The sequence below is a fragment of the Triticum aestivum genome, chromosome 1B (genome assembly GCF_018294505.1).
Source record: "Triticum aestivum cultivar Chinese Spring chromosome 1B, IWGSC CS RefSeq v2.1, whole genome shotgun sequence".
NCBI classification, from domain to species: domain Eukaryota; kingdom Viridiplantae; phylum Streptophyta; class Magnoliopsida; order Poales; family Poaceae; genus Triticum; species Triticum aestivum.
This window is the reverse complement of record NC_057795.1, coordinates 282750067-282773693: the sequence shown is the minus strand read 5'-3', so window position 1 is coordinate 282773693 and position 23627 is coordinate 282750067.

Below are 23627 nucleotides of genomic sequence, written 5' to 3'. Positions count from 1 at the left end.
TCATCCGGGACTCCGAACAACATTCGGGTTTCTGCATATCCATATCTTCATAACCCTAGCGTCACCGAACCTTAAGTGTGTAGACCCTACGGGTTCGGGAGACATGCAGACATGACCGAGACGCTCTCAGTCAATAACCATCAGCGGGATCTGGATACCCATGATGGCTCCCACATGCTCCTCGATGTTGTCATCGGATGAACCACTATGTCGAGGATTCGATCAAACCCTGTATGCAATTCCCTTTGTCAATCGGTACGTTACTTGCCCGAGACTCGATCGTCGGTATCCCAATACCTTGTTCAGTCTCGTTACCGGCAAGTCACTTTACTCGTACCGTAATGCATGATCCCGTGTCCAACACCTTGGTCACATTGAGCTCAATATGATGATGCATTACCGAGTGGGCCCAGAGATACCTCTCCGTCATACGGAGTGACAAATCCCAGTCTCGATCCGTGTCAACCCAACAGCTACTTTCGGAGATACCTGTAATGCACCTTTATAGTCACCCAGTTACGTTGTGACGTTTGATACACCCAAGGCACTCTTACGGTATCCGGGAGTTACACGATCTCATGGTCGAAGGAAGAGATACTTGACACTTGCAAAGCTCTAGCAAAACGAACTACACGATCTTTTATGCTATGCTTAGGATTGGGTCTTGTCCATCACATCATTCTCCTAATGATGTGATCCCGTTATCAACGACATCCAATGTCCATAGTCAGGAAACCATGACTATCTGTTGATCACAACGAGCTGGTCAACTAGAGGCTTACCAGGGACATAGTGTGGTCTAAGTATTCACACGTGTATTACGATTTCCGGATAATACAGTTATAGCATGAATAAAAGACAATTATCATGAACAATGAAATATAATAATACTTTTATTATTGCCTCTAGGGCATATTTCCAACACATATCACATCACAACATGTCCTGCAAAAACAAGTTAGACGTCCTCTATTTTGTTGTTGCAAATTTTACGTGGCTGCTACGGGCTGAGCAAGAACAGTTCTTACCTACGCATCAAAACCACAACGATAGTTCGTCAAGTTAGTGCTGTTTTAACCTTCGCAAGGACCGGGCGTAGCCACACTCGGTTCAACTAAAGTTGGAGAAACAGACACCCGCTAGTCACCTGTGTGCAAAGCACGGCGGTAAAACCAGTCTCGCGTAAGCGTACGCGTAATGTCGGTCCGGGCCGCTTCATCCAACAATACCGCTGAACCAAAGTATGACATACTGGTAAGCAGTATGACTTGTATCGCCCACAACTCACTTGTGTTCTACTCGTGCATATAACATCAACGCATAAAACCTGGCTCGGATGCCACTGTTGGGGAACGTAGTAATTTCAAAAAAATTCATACGCACACGCAAGATCATGGTGATGCATAGCAACGAGAGGGGAGAGTGTTGTTCACGTACCCTCGTAGACCGTAAGCGGAAGCGTTATGACAACGCGGTTGATGTAGTCGTACGTCTTCACGATCCGACCGATCCAAGCACCGAACGTACGGCACCTCCGAGTTCAGCACACGTTCAGCTCGATGACGATCCCCGGACTCCGATCCAGTAGGGTGTCGGGGACGATGATGATGTTCTACCGATGTAGGGCTTCGCCTAAGCACCGCAACGATATGACCGAGGTGGAATATGGTGGAGGGGGGCACCGCACACGGCTAAGGAACGATCACGATGATCAACTTGTGTGTCTTGGGGTGCCCCCCTGCCCCCATATATAAAGGAGCAAGGGGGAGGCCGGCCGGCCCTAGGGGGCGTGCGGGGAGTCCTCCTTCTAGTGGGAGTAGGACTCCCCTTTCCTAGTCCCACTAGGAAGGAGGAAGGGGGAAGGAAAGAGAGGGAGAGGGAGAGGGAAAGAGGGGCCGCGCCCCCTCCCCTAGTCCAATTCAGACTCCCCATGGGGGGGGCACCTCCTGGGCTGCTACCCTCTCTCTCTCCCCTCAGGCCCACTAAGGCCCAATACTTCCCCGGGGGGGTTCGGAAACCCCTCCGGCACTCCGGTTTTCTCCGAAATCACCCGGAACACTTCCAGTGTCCAAATATAGTCGTCCAATATATCAATCTTTATGTCTCGACCATTTCGAGACTCCTCGTCATGTCCGTGATCACATCCGGGACTCCGGACAACCTTCAGTACATCAAAACTTATAAACTCATAATAAAACTATCATCGTAACGTTAAGCGTGTGGACCCTACGGGTTCGAGAACTATGTAGACATGACCTAGAACTGTTTCCGATCAATAACCAATAGCGGAACCTGGATGCTCATATTGGCTCCTACATATTGTACGAAGATTTTTATCGGTCAAACCGCATAACAACATACGTTGTTCCCTTTGTCATCGGTATGTTACTTGCCCGAGATTTGATCGTCGGTATCCAATACCTAGTTCAATCTCGTTACCGGCAAGTCTCTTTACTCATTACGTAATGCATCATTCCGTAACCAACTCATTGGCCACATTTCTTGCAAGGCTTATAGTGATGTGCATTACCGAGAGGGCCCAGAGATACCTCTCCGACAATCGGAGTGAAAAAACCTAATCTCGAAATACGCCAACTCAACATGTATCATTGGAGACACCTGTAGAGCTCCTTTATAATCACCCAGTTACGTTGTGACGTTTGGTAGCACACAAAGTGTTCCTCCGGTAAACGGGAGTTGCATAATCTCATAGTTATAGGAACTTTGTATAAGTCATGAAGAAAGCAATAGCAACATACTAAACGATCAAGTGCTAGGCTAACGGAATGGGTCATGTCAATCACATCATTCTTCTAATGATGTGATCCCGTTAATCAAATGACAACACATATCTATGGTTAGGAAACATAACCATCTTTGATTAATGAGCTAGTCAAGTAGAGGTATACTAGTGACGTTATGTTTGTCTATGTATTCACACATGTATCATGTTTTCGGGTAATACAATTCTAGCATGAATAATAAACATTTATCATGATATGACGAAATAAATAATAACTTTATTATTGCCTCCAGGACATATTTCCTTCAAATACAACTATGCAATACAATGTCTTATTTTGTTACCGTACATATAGTACTTTTACTTTGATGTTTCATATGGATCGTTATTGCTTTATAGATGGTAAAACTTAGAAAAAATTGATATGTAAAAACCAAGAACGGTTTGTATCTTAGACTCGAAATAGTACACAGTACAACATAATATGTGGTTTTCTACCTCTATAGTTTAGAACAAAAATCAATACTGAAATTCACAGAATACAAATGAAAAAAAGGAGAATAAACAGTACCTCCAATATGATGATTGGTCTCAGTAACTTGTTTAAATCTGATAAATCCCAATGCGTAGTGTGCATGACATCATCTCCTTAGAAATACGTCAACACTTTTTACTGGTTTCTCAACATTGCAAGATAATCAGAGAAGAAAATAAGGATTATAGTCTTTCCAAAGAATTAAAGAACATCCTTGTTTAGCAGAAGAATTGAAGGAGAATTGACAATACCTAATATACGGCGGGGAGCCTTGCACACCTTCTAAATCTTATAACACCAAGGTATACAGTCTACATGACATCATCTCTCGAGAAAATACTGAGCACATTTTTTCCAGTTTGTCAACACTTCAGAAAAATAAGAAGAAAATATTGGATTAACTTCTTTTGAATGAATATAACAGGGCAAAATGTTACACTATTGGGTACTCAACAGTTGGAAGAATAATTTGTTGCTGGAATAGTACATTTAAGTGTACAAAATTAATGCTATTGGCCATTTTTTTTGCGAATAATGCTATTGGCCATTAACTTACTAGAAAACCATGAAAGCAATAGGGGAACATATAAAGATACATAATAATGCACGGTATATGGAGATTGAATTATAATAGCCGAATCTTATTTTTTGATCTATAACATACAGTTGTTGCATTATTACACAATTATATACATAATTACCAAGTCAGGATATCATGATGAAGTGTTCAAAAATAATGGGTCCAACCAAAGCTCTAGGACATAGTGTGCAGTTGGAACTATATTAACAAATATCACAATGCCAATATTTATTGGAAAGGCAAAGCAACATACAATTCATTTGAATAAGAAATGCATTTGTAAGTGAACAATTTGTGGTGTATTGTAGTCTAATACATGACATGGTTTTGTCATGTAAAAATATAACCATGGATACTGAGATATCCGAAGGAGGGCGTGAAATGTCTAAAAAAAAACTGATGGAGAAGGGGGAAATTGTTATCAAGAAAAATTGTTGTAAACTCTTACCTACCTGTTAATTAGAGTAATAATCTTGATGCTACAATAGTGTGAGGACGCACACCTCCTGTTTTACAGAGCTGATGCTAATAAAAAAATAGAAAATATATGTACGTATGCATGAATAGATGAAGCAATAGAAAACCTCACATACTTGCCAGTACCAAGCCTTGAGCTACGGTCATGAGACAAGCTTACGATTGATCTTGTATCCGAGGCCATAATGGATCAAGTATCCGTGCATTTGATCACACAAGCGGCTGGCAGCGATGCCCTACGTGCGTGTATGAGGCCGCCATGCAGCGATGGAACTACTACGGTGAAATCTCGGCCTCGCTCGCTCATAGCTCATCGTACGCCAAGCTCGTCCTCCAGCGCTCGCCCCCAAGTCCGTCAATGTACACTCGCCCATAGATGCATGGTGCCGTCCGTCCGTCCAAGGGCATCAGCCATGCACCAGGCACGTACGAGGGCACTGGATCTAGCCGGCCTGCTATGCAGCCATGGGACTCTGATGGTCACACATCCATTTCCTTGTTCGATCCTTCTCAGCGGACAAAGTCCTCGCATGCTCGCAGCTCGTGGCAGGCAAATCTTGTCCTTCTTCGCTCGCCGCCAAGTCTGGCCACGTATGTTTGCCCATACGTGCATGATCGCCAGTATATTTGGATACATCCCTCTCAGCGGACAAAGCCCTCGCATGCTCGCAGCTCGTGGTAGGCAAATCTATTCCTTCTTCGCTCGCCGCCAAGTCCGTCCTTCGCCCATACATGCATGATCACCAGTCTATTTGGATCTCATACGTAGCTTCTTGGACATAGTTGCATGCAGTAAGAAAGTATGAAACCACGCCCCTGGTTTGCATGCACGGGGCTGACGGACGGCCGGCCGTCTAAGGGCACACCGAGGAGAACTTGGCGGCGGCGGAAGAACATGGTCATGGAAAGCACCTTAACCTAACTTTTTTCAATAGATAAATCAAAGGGGTATGATAAACATTAATTAAGAGCATTGATGGGTAATTTGTTTGAACGCTTATACAAATAGGCTATTTTCGAGATCCATTGGTCGTAATAAGCTAGTCAACTTAATAAATGGCATGGTGGGTAATTTTTCACTTAAATCTAATCTAATGGCTATAGTTGTTCAATTTATCAAATAAAAGGTCAGATGTTTCTGATTTTTGTGGGAATTCTTAGGCTATTTTCTTTTTTCTGGTGAGCCTATCAAATATTTTTTATATATAAATAGATAATGCCACTGGAAAATTGAAGCAATGCCACAGTTAAAAGCAAATTACATGTTTAATAAATTTTATTGTTAACATAATCTCTCTGTTAATATGAATCAATGCCACTATTTGAGAAATGCTACTGTCTTGCTTTCTTTCCCATTTAGATAAGTTAGATGATCTTTTTGTGGGCTTATGTGTCATCCACCGTTACTGACCAGTAGTTGTTTCTTTTGCACCTCTGTGTAAACAGGGTTATCTACTTCACCTCGTTGCTATTGCGACCTTTTGTTGCACTGCACAAAACATTTTTATTTTAAGAGTGTTTTGTGCAGTTCAACCAAAATGTCACACCGACAATGTTGCTTGATTGCTTGATCTTATAGAACTGCACAAGAGGGGATCTGACTTCCTATCCGTGTTGGCAAATTTGTTTCAGATCTTCTTCTTGTGAGTTGTTTGAATTTCGCGTCATGAGAGGTCAGTACTAGCCTTCTTTCACATGATTGTGCAGTGTGCTTTCATATGTTGTGTTACTTATACGGTAATGTTGCTTGATTTTAGTGAACTGCACAAATGGAGACAAGACTACCAATCTGTATGTGCACCGTAATATCCCATTGAGGTAACATAATGATATTTCATAATTGTTGGCCTGTATTTTGCCACTATCATCCTAAAATTAATGTCATTGTTTAGTGCTATACGTGTGCTCCCTAATTGACATGCCAAATCTTACATTGAAGGCGAAGCTTGTCTGTTATTGAACCAAGTGATGAAGGGGAAGAACAAGCGGAAGAAAAACAAAAATCAACTCCTCGTGCTGTAATGAACCACTAGAACTGTGATGACACAAGTAATGATATAGTTTTGCATCTTAATTTATTGCTATTACTGGAATGAGCAATTGTTTTGCCACTGATTTGATGTCACTCTTAATGTAATATGTAATTATCTCTACTTGTGCAAACATGGATCTTCTTTGAAGATAACATATATTTTAGTGGAACTGCACAAGAAGATGTTGGAAACATTAAACTAATCGAGGAGTATATAGTAAGCATGGAAACCATAGTAGATAACAACAGATGGTTCTGGAGAAGTGCTTCATCTGTATGCTCTACGCAATAAGCCTCCCGACAAAGGTTGGTATTGGTCAACGGATTTCATCCATATGATTGAGCTTTGTCATCTCTATTGGTTTTGTGCTACGGTTTAAACATTGTCATGAGAAAGTGGTATTTGTCCTTGAGAAGTGCTCCATATGTGTTGTTTTAATTATTTCCTTTCCTTTTTTGAGCAAACAGGGATGCATCATTTAGTTGCTCTCTTGCCTTTGCACAACAGGATCATCCTCTTCATATCAGAAGGAAGCAATTGAAGGATCGTTACATTACTTTTCACAAGAACAAACTAACTTCAGCTTAGAAGGACTCACGGATCTCCATCTTTGTTGCTGTGATGACCAATACAATGTTGTTTTAGGATTCTTTCTGGTGAGTTCCATTTTTTAAAATGTGTGCTCTGCATGGATCATGTAGGTTGCCTGTTTAAACAGTCAATTCATAAAACAGTTTGCCTTATACTAATCACTTTTTTGTATTTATGCAAACAGGGGTGCTCAACTTGATTTCAATGGGAATCATTCATTTCGACCACAAGAAAGGAGGTGACGGTAAGTTCAAGGCGTTGCAAATTATAAAAGGCGAAATCATACAAACTACGCACGAATTTGGTTGATTTTGGTGGAACTGCACAAAAAGAACAACTGGTTTATTTAGCACGAGGTGCCTACCGTGCATATACGGAACAAAAACCAAGAAAAGAACCATCCTTGTTGGTCAAATTAACCTCTCTCTCTGTCGGCGTTCTGAGATCGGTGCTACCTAGACTTGCCTGCTTGCGGCCCATGACGTGGCTTCGTTACGGCCTGGTACGACCCAGCTTCAGGACCCCAAGGGCAAGACCCTCGCGAGGGCCCCTGGCCTCCTGAGGAGAACGACATCAAGACCTCCCGGGGACAGCTTCCCGAGCTTGCCTCCCGAGGAGTGGAGATCTCTATGCAGGTTCCCGCCTCGTGAGGCGGCGGCTGACGTAAGCCATGACAACCAAGTTCAGGCGGGCGCCAGCGGGCGCAGTCCAAGACAGTTTCCTCTTTGGTGCTAAGGAGGCAAGGATGTATGCGGGTTCCCAAGGAATACCCCAAAGTTTTCCATTCCAGTGCAACAAGACCAAGACCACAAGCTCGGCAAGACGGATGTCATCGCCGAGCCCACCACTGCGTCACGACCAGAAGCATTGCAGACGAAGACCACCTTTAGTCAGGATAGGATGTACTGTTGTCCCCCTTCAAATTTGACCATCGTGGCAACCCTTCCCACCTTCTCCAAGGGAAGAGGACCATGGCAAGTATATATATGTCGGTTAGTCTCCATCATTGAGAGGGATCGAACCCACTAGAACCTGTGCCCTCCCGAGGCATCAGTCCTGTACTAGTTCATCCTCAGCCTCCTCGTGAGGTTCTACCTCTTGAGCACTATGTTGGTTTTCCCTTGAATAGGAAAGGGTGATGCAGCAAAGTAGCGTAAGTATTTCCCTTAGTTTTTGAGAATCAAGTTATCAATCCAGTAGGAGGCTCCACGCAAGTCCCTCGTACCTACACAAACAAACAAGAACCTCACAACCAAAACGATAAAGGGGTTGTCAACCCCTTCACGGTAACTTGCGAAAGTGAGATCTGATAGAGATAATAAGATAAGATAAATATTTTTGGTATTTTTATGATATAGATTGGAAAGTAAAGATTGCAAATAAAGATAGATTGGAAACTTATATGATAAAAGATAGACCCGGGGGCCATAGGTTTCACTAGTGGCTTCTCTCAAGATAGCATAAGTATTATGGTGGGTGAACAAATTACTCTCGAGCAATTGATAGAAAAGTGCATAGTTATGAGAATATCTAGGCATGATCATGTATATAGGCATCACGTCTGCGACAAGTAGACCAAAATGATTCTGCATCTACTACTATTACTCCACACATCAACCGCTATCCAGCATGCATCTAGAGTATTAAGTTCATAAGAACAGAGCAACGCATTAGGCAAGATGACATGATGTAGAGGGATAAACTCAAGCAATATGATATAAACCCCATATTTTTATCCTCGATGGCAACAATACAGTACGTGCCTTGTTGCCCCTGCTGTCACTGGGAAAGGACACCGCAAGATTGAACCCAAAGCTAAGCACTTCTCCCATTGCAAAAAAGATCAATCTAGTAGGCCAAACCAAACTGATAGTTCGAAGAGACTTGCAAAGATAACCAATCGTACAAAAAAGAATTCAGAGGAGATTCAAATATTTCTCATAGATAAACTTGATCATAAACCCACAATTCATCGGATCTCAACAAACACACCACAAAAAGAGTTACATCGAATAGATCTTCAAGAAGATCGAGGAGAACTTTGTATTGAGATTCAAAGAGAGAGAAGAAGCCATCTAGATAATAACAATGGACCCGAAGGTCTGTGGTAAACTACTCACAACTTATCGGAGAGGCTATGGTGTTAAGGTAGAAGCCCTCCATGGTCGATTCCCCCTCCGGCGGAGCGCCGACGAAGGCTCCAAGATGGGATCTCGCGGATACAGAAGGTTGCGGCGGTGGAAATAGGGTTTCGTGGTGCTCCTGGATGTTTTCAGGGTATGGTGGCATATATAGGCGAAAGAAGTCGGTCAGGGGAGCCACGAGGGGCCCACGAGGGTGGGGGGCGCGCCCACCACCCTAGGGCGCGCCTTGCACCCTCGTGGCCGCCTCGGCTGTTTCTTGACGTCCACTCCAAGTCTCCTGGGTTGCGTTTGTTCCAAAAGATCGCTCCCGAAGGTTTCATTCCGTTTGGACTCCGTTTGATATTCCTTTTCTTCGAAACGCTGAAATAGGCAAAAAAACAGCAATTCGGGCTGGGCCTTTGGTTAGTAAGTTAGTCCCAAAAATGATATAAAAGTGTAAAGTATAGCCCATAAACATCCAAAACGGGTAATATAATAGCATGGAACAATAAAAAATTATAGATACGTTGGAGATGTATCAAGCATCCCCAAGCTTAATTCCTGCTCGCCCTCGAGTAGGTAAATGATAAAAACAGAATTTTTGATGTGGAATGCTACCTAGCATATCCTCAATGTAATTTTCTTTATTTTGGCATGAATGTTAAGATCCAAATGATTCAAGACAAAAGTTCATATTGACATAAGAAATATTAATACTTCAAGCATACTAACAAGGTAATCATGTCTTCTCAAAAAAACATGGCAAAAGAAAGTTATCCCTACAAAATCATATAGTCTAGCTATGCTCTATCTTCATCACACAAAATATTTAAATCATGCACAACCCCGGTTTTAGCCAAGCAATTGTTTCATACTTTAGTATTTTGAAACTTTTTCAATCTTCACGCAATACATGAGCGTGAGCCATGGAAATAGCACTTTATGTGGAATAGAATGGTGGTTGTGGAGAAGATAAAAAGGAAGAAGATAGTCTCACGTCAATTAGGCGTATCAACAGGCTATGGAGATGCCCATTAATAGATATCAATGTGAGTGAGTAGGGATTGCCATGCAACGGATGCACTAGAGCTATAAGTGTATGAAAGCTCAAAAAGAAACTAAGTGGGTGTGCATCCAACTTGCTTGCTCATGAAGACCTAGGGCATTTTGAGGAAGCCCATCATTAGAATATACAATCCAAGTTCTATAATGAAAAATTCCAACTAGTATATGAAAGTGACAACATAGGAGACTCTCTATCATGAAGATCATGGTGCTACTTTGAAGCACAAGTGTGGTAAAAGGATAGTAACATTGTCCCTTCTCTCTTTTTCTCTCATTTTTTTATTTGGCCTTTCTCTCTTTTTTGGCCTTTCTCTTTTTTTTTAAAAAAAGTCCGGAGTCTCTTCCCGACTTGTGGGGGAATCATAGTCTCCATCATACTTTCCTCACTTGGGACAATGCTCTAATAATGAAGATCATCACACTTTTGTTTACTTACAACTCAATACTTAGAACAAAATATGACTCTATGTGGATGCCTCTAGCGGTGTACCGGGATATGCAATGAATCAAGAGTGACATGTATGAAAGAATTATCAAGGTGGCTTAGCCACAAATACGATGTCAACTACATGATCATGCAAAAGCAATATGACAATGATGGATCGTGTCATAATAAACGGAACGGTGGAAAGTTGCATGGCAATATATCTCGGAATGGCTATGGAAATGCCATAATAGGTAGGTATGGTGGCTGTTTTGAGGAAGGTATATGGTGGGTGTATGGTACCGGCGAAAGTTGCATGGCACAAGATAGGCTAGCAATGGTGGAAGGATGAGATTGCGTATAATCCATGGACTCAACATTAGTCATAAAGAACTCATATACTTATTGCAAAAATCTACAAGTAATCAAAACAAAGTAGTACAGGCATGCTCCTAGGGAAAGGGTTGGTAGGAGTTAACCATCGCGCGATCCCGACCTCCACACATAAGGAAGACAATCCATAAATAAATCATGCTCCAACTTCATCACATAACGGTTCACCATACGTGCATGCTACGGGAATCACAAACTTTAACACAAGTATACCTTAAATTCACAATTACCTAACTAGAATGACTCTAATATTACCATCCTCATATCTCAAAACAATTATCAAGCATCAAATTGATCATAGCATCCAATTCACTTCCTATGATAGTTTTTATTATACCCAACTTGGGTGCCCATCATTCCAGGACCAATTTTATAACCATAGCAAATACCATGCTGTTCTAAAAGACTCACAAAATAATATAAGTGAAGCATGAGAGATCAATAATTTCTACAAAATAAAACCACCGCCGTGCTCTAAAAAGATATAAGTGAAGCACTAGAGCAAAATTGTCTAGCTCAAAATATATAAGTGAAGCACATAGAGTATTCTAATAAATTCCAAATCATGTGTGTCTCTCCCAAAACGTGTGTACAGCAAGGATGATTGTGGTAAAATAAAAAGCAAAGACTCATATCATACATGACGCTCCAAGCAAAACACATATCATGTGGTGAATAAAAATATAGCTCCAAGTAAAGTTACCGATAGACGAAGACGAAAGAGGGGATGCCTTCCGGGGCATCCACAAGCTTAGGATTTTGGTTGTCCTTGAATTATATTGGGGTGCCATGGGCATCCCCAAGCTTGGGCTCTTGCCACTCCTTATTCCATAGTCCATCAAATCTTTACCCAAAACTTGAAAACTTCACAACACAAAACTCAACAGGAAATCTCATAAGCTCCGTTAGTGCAAGAAAGAAAAACCACCACTTAAGGTACTGTAATGAACTCATTATTTATTTATATTGGTGTTAAACCTACTGTATTCCAACTTCTCTCTGGTTCATACCCCCCGATAATAGCCATAGATTCATCAAAATAAGCAAACAACACACGAAAAACAGAATCTGTCAAAAACAGAACAGTCTGTAGCAATCTGTAACTTTTGAATACTTCTGCAACTCTAAAAAACCTACAAAAATAGGAAGTCCTAGGCAATTAGTCTAATGATCTACTTAAAAAGAATCAACTCAAAAGCACGTTTCTCTGATTTATTAAAATTATTCTCGTGCGTTCAAAAGTTTCTGTTTTTCAGCAAGATCAAATTAGCTATCACCCAAGATGATCCTATAGGTTCTACTTGGCACGAACACTAATTAAAACATAAAACCACATCTAAACAGAATCTAGATGGATTAGTTATTATTAAATAGGAACAAAAAGCAAGGAACAAAAATGAAATTGGGTTGCCTCCCAACAAGCTCTATCATTTAACGCCCCTAGCTAGGCATAAAAGCGAGAATAGATCTAAGTATTGCCATCTTTGGTATTCAATTCATAAGTGGCTCGCATAATAGATTCATAAGGTAATTTGATTTTGTTTCTAGGAAGGTGTTCTATGCCTTTCCTTAATGGAAATTGGAATCTAATATTTCCTTTCTTCATATCAATAATTGCACCAATCGTTCTAAGGAAAGGTCTACCAAGAATAATAGGACATGAAAGATTGCAATCTATATCAAGATCGATATAATCTACGTGCACATAATTCCAATTTGCAACAATAAGAACATCATTAATCCTTCCCATAGGTTTCTTAATAGGGGAATCCGCAAGGTGCAAGTTTAAAGAGCAATCATCAAATTCATGGAAACCTAGCACATCACATAAAGTTTTTGGAATCATGGAAACACTAGCACCCAAATCACACAAAGCATAGCATTCATGATCTTTAATCATAAAGTTTTCTACGGATAGAAACTTCTAATTCAAGTTTTTCTTCATAAGATTGCATCAAAGTATCAACAATATGTTTGGTAAAAGCTTTATTTTGACTATAAGCATGAGGAGAATTTAGCATGGATTGCAACAAGGAAATACAATCTTTAAAGAACAATTATCATAATTAAATTCCTTGAAATCCAAAATAGTGGGTTCATTGCTATGTAAAGTTTTGATCTCTCCAATCCCACTTTTACCAATTTTAGCATCAAGATCTAAAAACTCTGAATCATTGAGATGTCTTTTAACTAAAGTTGACTCATCTCCAGTCCCATCATTATCAAGATTCATATTGCAAAACAAAGATTTAATAGGAGACACATCAAGCACTTTTAGATCTTCATCATTATTTCCCTTTAACCCTTCTGGTTTAAAAGCCATCTTATTAACTAAGGTGGCCTGCTTATCAGAAATTTGGGCTATTGATTTTTTGAGACGAGTAATCTGAGAATTCAAACCATAAAATTCCTTAGACATATCATCAAACTCTTTATTCATGTATTCCATAAAGCTTTTTTGTTCTTTAAGCTTGTTTCTAAAGAAATTATTATGCTCAAATTGTAAAGTCATAAAGCTTCTAACGTTGCCTTCGATCTCTTCCATCCTTCTAAGGTGAAGATCAGCGTTTTTAGGCAAAGCCATAAGGGCAAACGGGCACACAAGAGGCAAGAAAAAAAGAGGCGAACGGAAAGAGAGGGCATATAAAACAGCAAGGGTGAAGTGGGGGAGAGGAAAACGAGAGGCAAATGGCAAATAATGTAATGCAAGGGAGATGAGTTTGTGATGGGTACTTGGTATGTCTTGACTTGTGAGAAGACCTCCCCGGCAACGGCGCCAGAAATCCTTCTTGCTACCTCTTGAGCACTGCGTTGGTTTTCCCTTAAAGAGGAAAGGTTGATGGAGCAAAGTAGTGTAAGTATTTCCCTTAGTTTATGAGAACCAAGGTATCAATCCAGTAGGAGGCTCCAAGTAAGTCCCTCGTACCTACACAAAAAAACAAGAACCTCGCAACCAACGCAATAAAGGGGTTGTCAATCCCTTCACGGTAACTTGCAAAAGTGAGATCTGATAGAGATAATAAGATAAGATAAATATTTTTTGTATTTTTATCATATAGATTGGAAAGTAAAGATTGCAAATAAAGATAGATCGGAACTTATATGATAAAAGATAGACCCGGGGGCCATAGGTTTCACTAGTGGCTTCTCTCAAAATAGCATAATTATTACGGTGGGTGAACAAATTATTGTCGAGCAATTGATAGAAAAGTGCATAGTTATGAGAATATCTAGGCATGATCATGTATATAGGCATCACGTCCGCGACAAGTAGACCGAAACGATTCTGCATCTACTACTATTACTCCACACATCGACCGCTATCCAACATGCATCTAGAGTATTAAGTTCATAAGAACAGAGTAACGCATTAGGCAAGATGACATGATGTAGAGGGATAAACTCAAGTAATATGATATAAACCCCATATTTTTATCCTCGATGGCAACAATACAATACGTGCCTTGTTGCCCCTCCTGTCATTGGGAAATGACACTGCAAGATTGAACCCAAAGCTAAGCACTTCTCCCATTGCAAGAAAGATCAATCTAGTAGGCCAAACCAAACTGATAATTTGAAGAGACTTGCAAAGATAACCAATCATACATAAAAGAATTCAGAGAAGATTCAAATATTTCTCGTAGTTAAACTTGATCATAAACCCACAATTCATCGGACCTCGACAAACACACCGCAAAAAGAGTTACATCGAATAGATCTCCAAGAAGATCGAGGAGAACTTTGTATTGAGATTCAAAGAGAGAGAATAAGCCATCTAACTAGTAACTATGGACCCAAAGGTCTGTGGTAAACTACTCACAACTCATCGGAGAGGCTATGGTGTTGATGTAGAAGCCCTCCATGGTCGATTCCTCCTCGGGCGGAGCCCCGATGAAGGCTCCAAGATGGGATCTTGCGGATACAAAAGGTTGCGGCAGTGGAAATAGGGTTTCGTGGTGCTCCTGGATGTTTTCAGGGTATGGTGGTATATATAGGCGAAAGAAGTCGGTCAGGGGATCCACGAGGGGCCCACGAGGGTGGGGGCGCACCCACCCCCCTAGGGCACACCTTGCACCCTCGTGGCTGCCCCAGCTGCTTCTTGATGTCCACTCCAAGTCTCCTGGGTTGCGTTTGTTCCAAAAATATCGCTCCCGAAGGTTTCATTCCATTTGGACTCCGTTTGATATTCCTTTTCTTCGAAACACTAAAATAGGCAAACAAACAGCAATTCGGGCTGGGCCTCCGGTTAGTACGTTAGTCCCAAAAATGATACAAAAGTGTAAAGTAAAGCCCATAAACATCCAAAACGGGTAATATAATAGCATGGAACAATCAAAAATTATAGATACGTTGGAGACGTATCATGAGGCCAATCCACTACAAAGAAGGAATAGGGTTTTACACCACAAGGTGGCCCATACCTAGGTAAATCTCTATGTTCATTCCTCTCCCCGCTCGCACGAGCTCGACGGGACCAAGCCATAGGGCGATCAGCTTGAGGCAGCAGTTGGACTAGGATTTAGTTCATCCCCTAGAGTTCGAACCTTGTTTTGGGTCTGCGGAGCCTTGATCCCGACATTTGGTGTGCCAGGTAGGGGTGTGTCGTAATCCTTCCTCCGCCTTCGCTTCTTCTCTGCTTCATCGCTCCCATGGCTGACGCTTATCGGGTTCGCATTGGGCGTCGGGCTGCTTGCGTCACCCAGATGGCGCCCGTAGGCTGCTGTGCTCCTCGCCGCTCCGCCTCTCCCGTTGCTACCGCCACCATCGACCCCGCTGCTCACGGGCAGTAGGCCTCTTTGCTGCCGCCATCCATGTAGCGTGACGGCCACACCGCCACACCTCCCTTCACTCCGGACCTGCACCGCAGTGGCCGGTCATATTCAGAGTGGTCCTGCCCCCGCGCTATGATGGCACGACACACCCCATGGAATTCCTCCGGTTGTATGCCTAGAGCATTTCAACGACGGGAGGCAACGATAAACCCATGGCAAACTGGCTCCCGTGGCTCTCGCAGATGTCCCGCACGCTTGGCTCCGCGGGCTCCCCGAGGCCTTGGTGTCCTTGTGGGAAGAACTCTGCGGTCAGATCATCGCGCGCTTTGCGGCTTCGGGCCCCACGCGGTCGCTTGTATCCTCGGCGGGTCTCAAGCGCCTACGTCCGTTTGCCATGCCAAGCAGCTCTTCCGCCGGGTGAGCGCCATTCAGCTTCAGCCCAGGGCCCTGCGGGGCCGCGTGCGGCATGACGTCGCCATCACCTGAGTCTATGGCTATCGCCGGGGCGCTCCCCATGGTTTGCACGCCCACTATCAGCAACGTCTCCATCACCAAGACCCTCATTGACGGTGGAGCTATTCTCAATGTGCTCTCTATCGAGACCTTCAAGAGGCTTCAGGTGCCTTATGATCAGCTCATGCCCAGCAGGCCGTTGTCTGGGGTGATAGATGGTTCCACCATTCCCCTGGGGCAAGTGTGTCTCCCTGTCACCTTCGGCAAGCTTGATAACTACCGCACCGAGCTCATCGACTACGACGTCGCCCACATCGGCCTCCTGTACAATGCCATCCTGTGTACTCTGCCCTTGCCAAGTTCATGGGGGCTCTCCATCATGGCTACAACGTCCTCAAGATGCCAGGATGCTGTGGCATCATCACGGTCGCCTAAGATGAGAAGAATGACGTCTGCTCTCTTGAGCATGCCTATCGTGCCGCAACGGCTGACAACTCTGATGACGAGGGTGGCACCCTGCCTCCTGAGGCCACTCCCGCGAAGAAGAAGCAGCTTCTCTGCAAGATCCTTCAGGATGCCAAGAAGCCCTCTGGAGACGCCTCATCCTCGGTGCCCACTGCTGGGGTGCCTCTTCCTCTCGCATAGCAAGGTGCATGCGATGCCTCTTCCCCACGAGCAAGGAGCACGGTGTGAGGCGCCAGGTACACGAGAATTCATCACAATGCAATCAACGAGCTTCAGGAGGCGCAAGACATGCGCGGAGAGCGCCGCCCTGCGCGGCCCACCAGTGCAGTTGCCGCTCCCGACGTAAACGATGGGCTGCGCATCTGCGTTAATATCCCGGGCCTCAACAGGGCCACTTTGTAGGGACTCTTCTGGCCGTTGCACATCGGCCGGAGCATGGCCTACTCCTGCAGTTACGTCTGCATGCCATTCGGTCTGCTGGACCCTAGGACCACATACGAGTAGTTCATGCAGCGCGTGATGGCATCTCTGGAGGCCCGGTGCTTGGAGATCATGTCTTAGGAGGCTCCAGACCCTCCCGAGCCCCTGGGCCTTGTGAGCTCCTCATGCCTCAGGAGTTGCATGGCTCGTGAAGAGCAGCCTCCATGGCACACTCCTTCAGCATCCTTGATGCTTCAGCAACACCAGTGTCGTGTGGCCTTTTGGTTTGTTCAATTGAGGGCGCCCCCCGGGCTGCATTATCCTCAAGCTGTCAGGGCCCGCCCCTGCAACTGTATCATTTTGCTCATATACCTTGAACCTGCTATGTTTTCATGAGCTACTGTGATTGTTAACCCGACGCCTGGTTATTTATCACCCTTGGAGACACCCCTACGGGCTTTGCGCGTTGCCAGCTCTCCCCTTGAGCATCCCGCAATAGGGGGCTACCGGCACATCGCCTGTGCTCAGGTCCGTCCTAGCAGCATCGATAAATCTAAGAAATTGAGCTCTGGCTTGCGGGCCGGCCCCGTGCACGTCACCTCATAAGGTCCTTAGTGCCTTCGTCTTCTCACAGAACGATCACGAGAAGATTAGCAACCACGCATCGCCTATCGTATTTCATGACTGGCTAAACATGCAGAAACCCCAGGAGGTAGGCCCCGAGCAGCATCGACGACACCCTGTCACCTCAGGAGGGTTGGCCTCGATCAAGCAACAACTCGTCCGCAAAGGCTAAGTAAACCAGTCTACCTCAGCTACTAGCCAATGATACGTCTCTATCGTATCTATAATTTTTGATTGTTCCATGCCAATATTATTCAACTTTTATATACTTTTGGCAAGTTTTTATACTATTTTTTGGGACTACCATATTGATCCAGTGCCCAGTGCAGTTCCTGTCTGTTGCAAGTTTTTTGTTTCATAGAAACCCAATATCAAACGGAGTCCAAACGGGATAAAAACGGATGGAGATTTTTTTTGGAATATTTATGATTTTCTGGAAGTAAAATCAACGTGAAACGGTGTCCAGGGTGGCCACGAGACAGGGGGGCGCGCCCTCCCCCCTGGGAGCGGCCTGGGCTCTCGTGGGCCACCTGTCAGGCGGTTGACGCTCTTATTTTGGCGCAAGAAAGCTAATTTTATGAGAAAGACCTGGGCGAAAGATTCACCCCAATCGGAGTTACGGATCTCCGGATATTTAAGAAACGGTGAAGGGGTAGAATCTAAAAACGCAGAAGCAGAGAGATAGATCCAATCTCGGAGGGGCTCTCACCCCTCCCATGCCATGGGAGCCAAGGACCAGAGGGGAAGAAGGTCAAGGAAGAAGAAGCAGAAGGGGGCTCTCTCCCCCTTGCTTCCGGTGGCGCCGGAACGCCGCCGGGTGCCATCATCATCACCGCGATCTTCACCAACACCGCTGTCATCTTCACCAACATCTCCATCACCTTCCCCCATCTATATCCAGCGGTCCACTCTCCCGCAACCCGATGTACCCTCTACTTGAACATGGTGCTTTATGCTTCATATTATTTTCCAGTGATGCGTTGCCATCCTATGATGTATGTGTAGATTTCCATTGTCCTATCGGTGATTGATGAATTGCTATAATTGGTTTGAGTTGCATGTTTTATTATTGGTGCTGTCCTATGGTGTCCTCCGTGTCGCGCAAGCGTGAGGGATTCCCGCTGTAGGGTGTTGCAATGCGTTCATGATTCGCTTATAGTGGGTTGCGTGAGTGACTGAAACACAAACCCGAGTAAGGGGATTGTGGCGTATGGGATAAAGGGGACTTGATACTTTAATGCTATGGTTGGGTTTTACCTTAATGAATCTTTAGTAGTTGCGGATGCTTGCTAGAGTTCCAATCATAAGTGCATATGATCCAAGAAGAGAAACTATGTTAGCTTATGCCTCTCCCTCAAATAGAATTGCAATAGTGATTACCGGTCTAGTAACATAGTCAATTGCTTAGGGATAATTCCACAACTCCTACCACCACTTTCCCACACTCGCTATATTTACTTTATTGCATCTTTATCGAAACAGCCCCTACTTTTTATTTACGCGTTCTTTATTATCTTGCAAACATATCCAACAACACCTACAAAGTACTTCTAGTTTCATACTTGTTCTAGGTAAAGTGAACCTCAAGTGTGGGTAGAGTTGTATCGGTGGTCGAGAGAACTTGAGGGAATATATATTCTACCTTTAGCTCCTCGTTGGGTTCGACACTCTTACTTATCAAAAAAGGCTACACTTATCCCCTACACTTGTGGGTTATCAAGACCTTTTTCTGGCGCCGTTGCCGGGGAGTCATAGCGTGGGGTGAATATTCTCGTGTGTGCTTGTTTGCTTTATCACTAAGTAATTTTTATTTGCTGTTCTTAGTTGTTTCCTATCTTTAGTTATGGGTAGGACATGCAAAATACCAAAAAAATTAGTTGTACCTACTGCACCAATGGTTGAAGAACCACTCAAAATCTATCACACTCCTGAAGCTTTTTACTTGGATCATCTCTGATCCCTTTGTGCTCGTGCTGAAACCCCCACTAGTTTAGTTGAGGGCAAATCTTTAGATGAGCATGCTTGTTTTGTGCGACATCATATATCTGAAAAAGGGAAACTATTATGGGATCAAATTCAATGTTTGCAATGCTATGCTTGGAATTTATGTGAAATATATGAGTTTACTTGTTGTTCTGAAGACCCTAAGAAACACATACCCTATCAATGCTTGTTTAGTGATAATGGAATCATATCTTCGTATGCTAAGGGTGTTTACAATTACTATGATGTTCAACAAATTGAAGAATTTGTTGCTTTTAAAGGTGCTTATGAGATTGCCTCTTTGATTGAAAAGTATGATGCTACTCTTTACAAATCTGAAAATTTTGCCATAATTCAATATTGTTATGATAATTATGCTTCTAATGCCTATGTTAAACCATATATTGAGGACTTCTCCGCTGTCCAAGAAGATACTAATATTTTGCAGGAAGCTATGGAAGAAGAAATTGATGAAACTGTGAGCTTATTGGATGAAAAAGATGATGAGGAGAGCGAAAAACAAAAGGAGGAAGATCGTATTAGCTACCCGTGCCCACCTTCTAATGAGGGTAACTCTTCAACTCATACATTGTTTAATTCCCCTTCATGCTTACCGAAGGATGATTGCTATGATGATTGCTATGATCCTGTTGATTCTCTTGAAATATCCCTTTTTGATGATGCTTGATATGCTTGTGGCCAAGATGCCAATATGAATTATGCTTATGGAGATGAACTTGCTATAGTTCCTTATGTTAAACATGAAATTGTTGCTATTGCACCCACGCATGATAGTCCTATTATCTTTTTGAATTCTCCCGACTACACTATATCAGAGAAGTTTGCGCTTAGTAAGGATTATATTGATGGGTTGCCTTTTACCATTGCACATGATGATTTTGATGAATGTAATATGCATGTGCTTGCTGCTCCTACTTTCAATTATTATGAGAGAGGAACTATATCTCCACCTCTCTATGTTTCCAATATGGTAGAATTGCAAGAAACTGCTTATACTATGCATTGGCCTTTACTTGGTGTGCATGAATTGTTCTTTTATGACATGCCAATGCATAGGAAGATAGTTAGACTTTGTTGTTGCATGATATATGTTACTTTGTGCTCACTACTAAATTACAAATCATTGTTAATTAAAATTGGCTTTGATATACCTTGGGATCCGGGTAGATTCATTACTTGAGCACTAAATGCCTAGCTTAATGGCTTTAAAGAAAGCGCTGCCAGGGAGACAACCCGGAAGTTTTAGAGTGTCATTTATTTCTATTGAGTGCTTTCATATAGTTTTTTTTAAAAAAGAGGGGAACCTAAAACTTTTCAAAAAGGAAAGTGAAAGTAAGAAAGACAAGCATTGTTGAAGTGGGAGAGCTCCTTGAACTTTGTTCATGCTCACGAAAACTTTGTGAATCTTGATTACAGAAACTTTTCACAAAAAATAATTATCCCCTTGTACAATTCCATTTTATTATAAAAATAATGTGCCAATGTTTGCCTTTAGGATGTTTACAATGCTTGTTGGTTTGTACGGTGCAGGACAGAAACCTTAGCTGTAGTGTGCGATTTTACATTTTTAACTGGAACGTCAAACGGTTCTGATTATTTTTGCACTCTCTTTCTGTACAACTTGTTTATTTTTCCTAATTTTGGTAGAATTTTGGGGTACCATAAGTATGGTGGATGTTCAGATTGCTACAGACTGTTCTGTTTTTGACAGATTCTGTTTTTGATGCATAGTTTGCTTGTTTTGATGAAACTATCAATTTATATCAGTGCATTAAGCCATGGAAAAGTTATATTACAGTATACACAATGCAAAATCAAAATATGAATTGGTTTGCAACAGTACTTAGAGTGGTGATTTGCTTTATTATACTAACGGATCTTACCGAGTTTTCTGTTGAAGTTTTGTGTGGATGAAGTGTCTAAACGAGAAGGTCTCGATATGAGGAAAAGGAAGAGAGGCAAGAGCTCCAGCTTGGGAATGCCCGAGGCACCCCAAGTAAATATTCAAGGAGACTCAAGCGTCTAAGCTTGGGGATGCCCCGGAAGACATCCCCTCTTTCTTCAACAAGTATCGGTATGTTTTCGTATTCGTTTTGTTTATGCATTATGTGCAAGTCTTGGAGCGTCTTTTGCATTTAGTTTTCATTTTTCTTTTATGCACCATGCTGGTATGATATAGTCCTTGGTTTATTTATAGAATGCTCATTGCACTTCACTTAAATCTTTTGAGTGTGGCTTTATAGAATGCTTCATGTGCTTCACTTATATCATTTGAAGTTGGATTGCATGTTTCTCTTTACATAGAAAACCGCCATTTGTAGAGTGCTCTTTTGCTTCACTTATATTTGTTAGAGCGTGGGCATATATTTTTTAGAAAGAATTAAACTCTCTTGCTTCAGTTATATCTATTTAGAGAGATGACAGGAATTGGTCATTCACATGGTTAGTCATAAAATCCTACATAAACTTGAAGATCGCTGAATATGATATGTTTGATTCCTTGCAATAGTTTTGCGATATAAAGATGGTGATATTAGAGTCATGCTAGTGGGTGGTTGTGGATTGTAGAGACACTTGTGTTGAGGTTTGCAAGTCCCGTAGCATGCACGTATGGTAACCGTTGTGTGACAAATTTGAAGCATGGGGTGTTTCTTTGATTGTCTTCCTTATGAGTGGCGGTCGGGGACGAGTGATGGTCTTTTCCTACCAATCTATCCCCCTAGGGGCATGCATAGTAGTACTTTGCTTCGAGGGCTAATAAACTTTTGCAATAAGTATATGAGTTCTTTATGACTAATGTGAGTCCATGGATTATACGCACTTTTACCTTTCCATCATTGCTAGCCTCTTCGGTACCATGCATTGTCCTTTCTCACCTCGAGAGTTGGTGAAAACTTCGCCAGCGCATCCAAACCTCGTGATACGATACGCTCTATCACATAGAAGAAAAAGAAAAAAAAAGAAAAAAGGCCAAAAAAAGAAAAATAAAAAAAGGAAATAAATAAAAAGGGGCAATGTTACTATCTCTTTTTCCACACTTGTGCTTCAAAGTAGCACCATGTTCTTCATGTAGTGAGTCTCATATCTTGTGCTTCAAAGTAGCACCATGTTCTTCATATAGATTGTCTCCTATGTTGTCACTTTCATATACTAGTGGGAATTTTCATTATAGAACTTGGCTTGTATATTCCAACGATGGGCTTCCTCAAATTCCCTAGGTCTTCATGAGAAAGCAAGTTGGATGCACACCCACTTAGTTTCTTTTGTTGAGCTTTCATACACTTATAGCTCTTAGTGCATCCGTTGCATGGCAATCCCTACTCCTCGCATTGACATCAATTGATGGGCATCTCCATAGCCCGTTGATTAGCCGCGTCGATGTGAGACTTTCTCCTTTTTTGTCTTCCCGACATAACCTCCATCTTTATATTCTATTCCACCTATAGTGCTATATCCATAGCTTGCGCTCATGTATTGCGTGAGGGTTGAAAAAGCTGAAGCGCGTTAAAAAGTATGAACCAATTGCTCGGCTTGTCATCAGGGTTGTGCATGATGGGGGCATTTCGTGTGACAAAAATGAAGCATGGCCAAACTGTATGATTTTGTAGGGATAAGCTTGCTTTGGCCTTGTTGTTTTGATAAGACATTATTGCTTTATTGGTACGCTCGAAGTATTATTGTTTTTATGTCAAATGATAGACTATTGCTTTGAATCACTCGTGTCTTAATATTCATGCCATGATTAGATTACATGGTCAATATTATGCTAGGTAGCATTCCACATCAAAAATTATCTTTTTTTATCATTTACCTACTCGAGGACGAGCAGGAATTAAGCTTGGGGATGCTGCTACGTCTCCGTCGTATCTATAATTTTTGATTGTTCCATGCCAATATTATTCAACTTTTATATACTTTTGGCAAC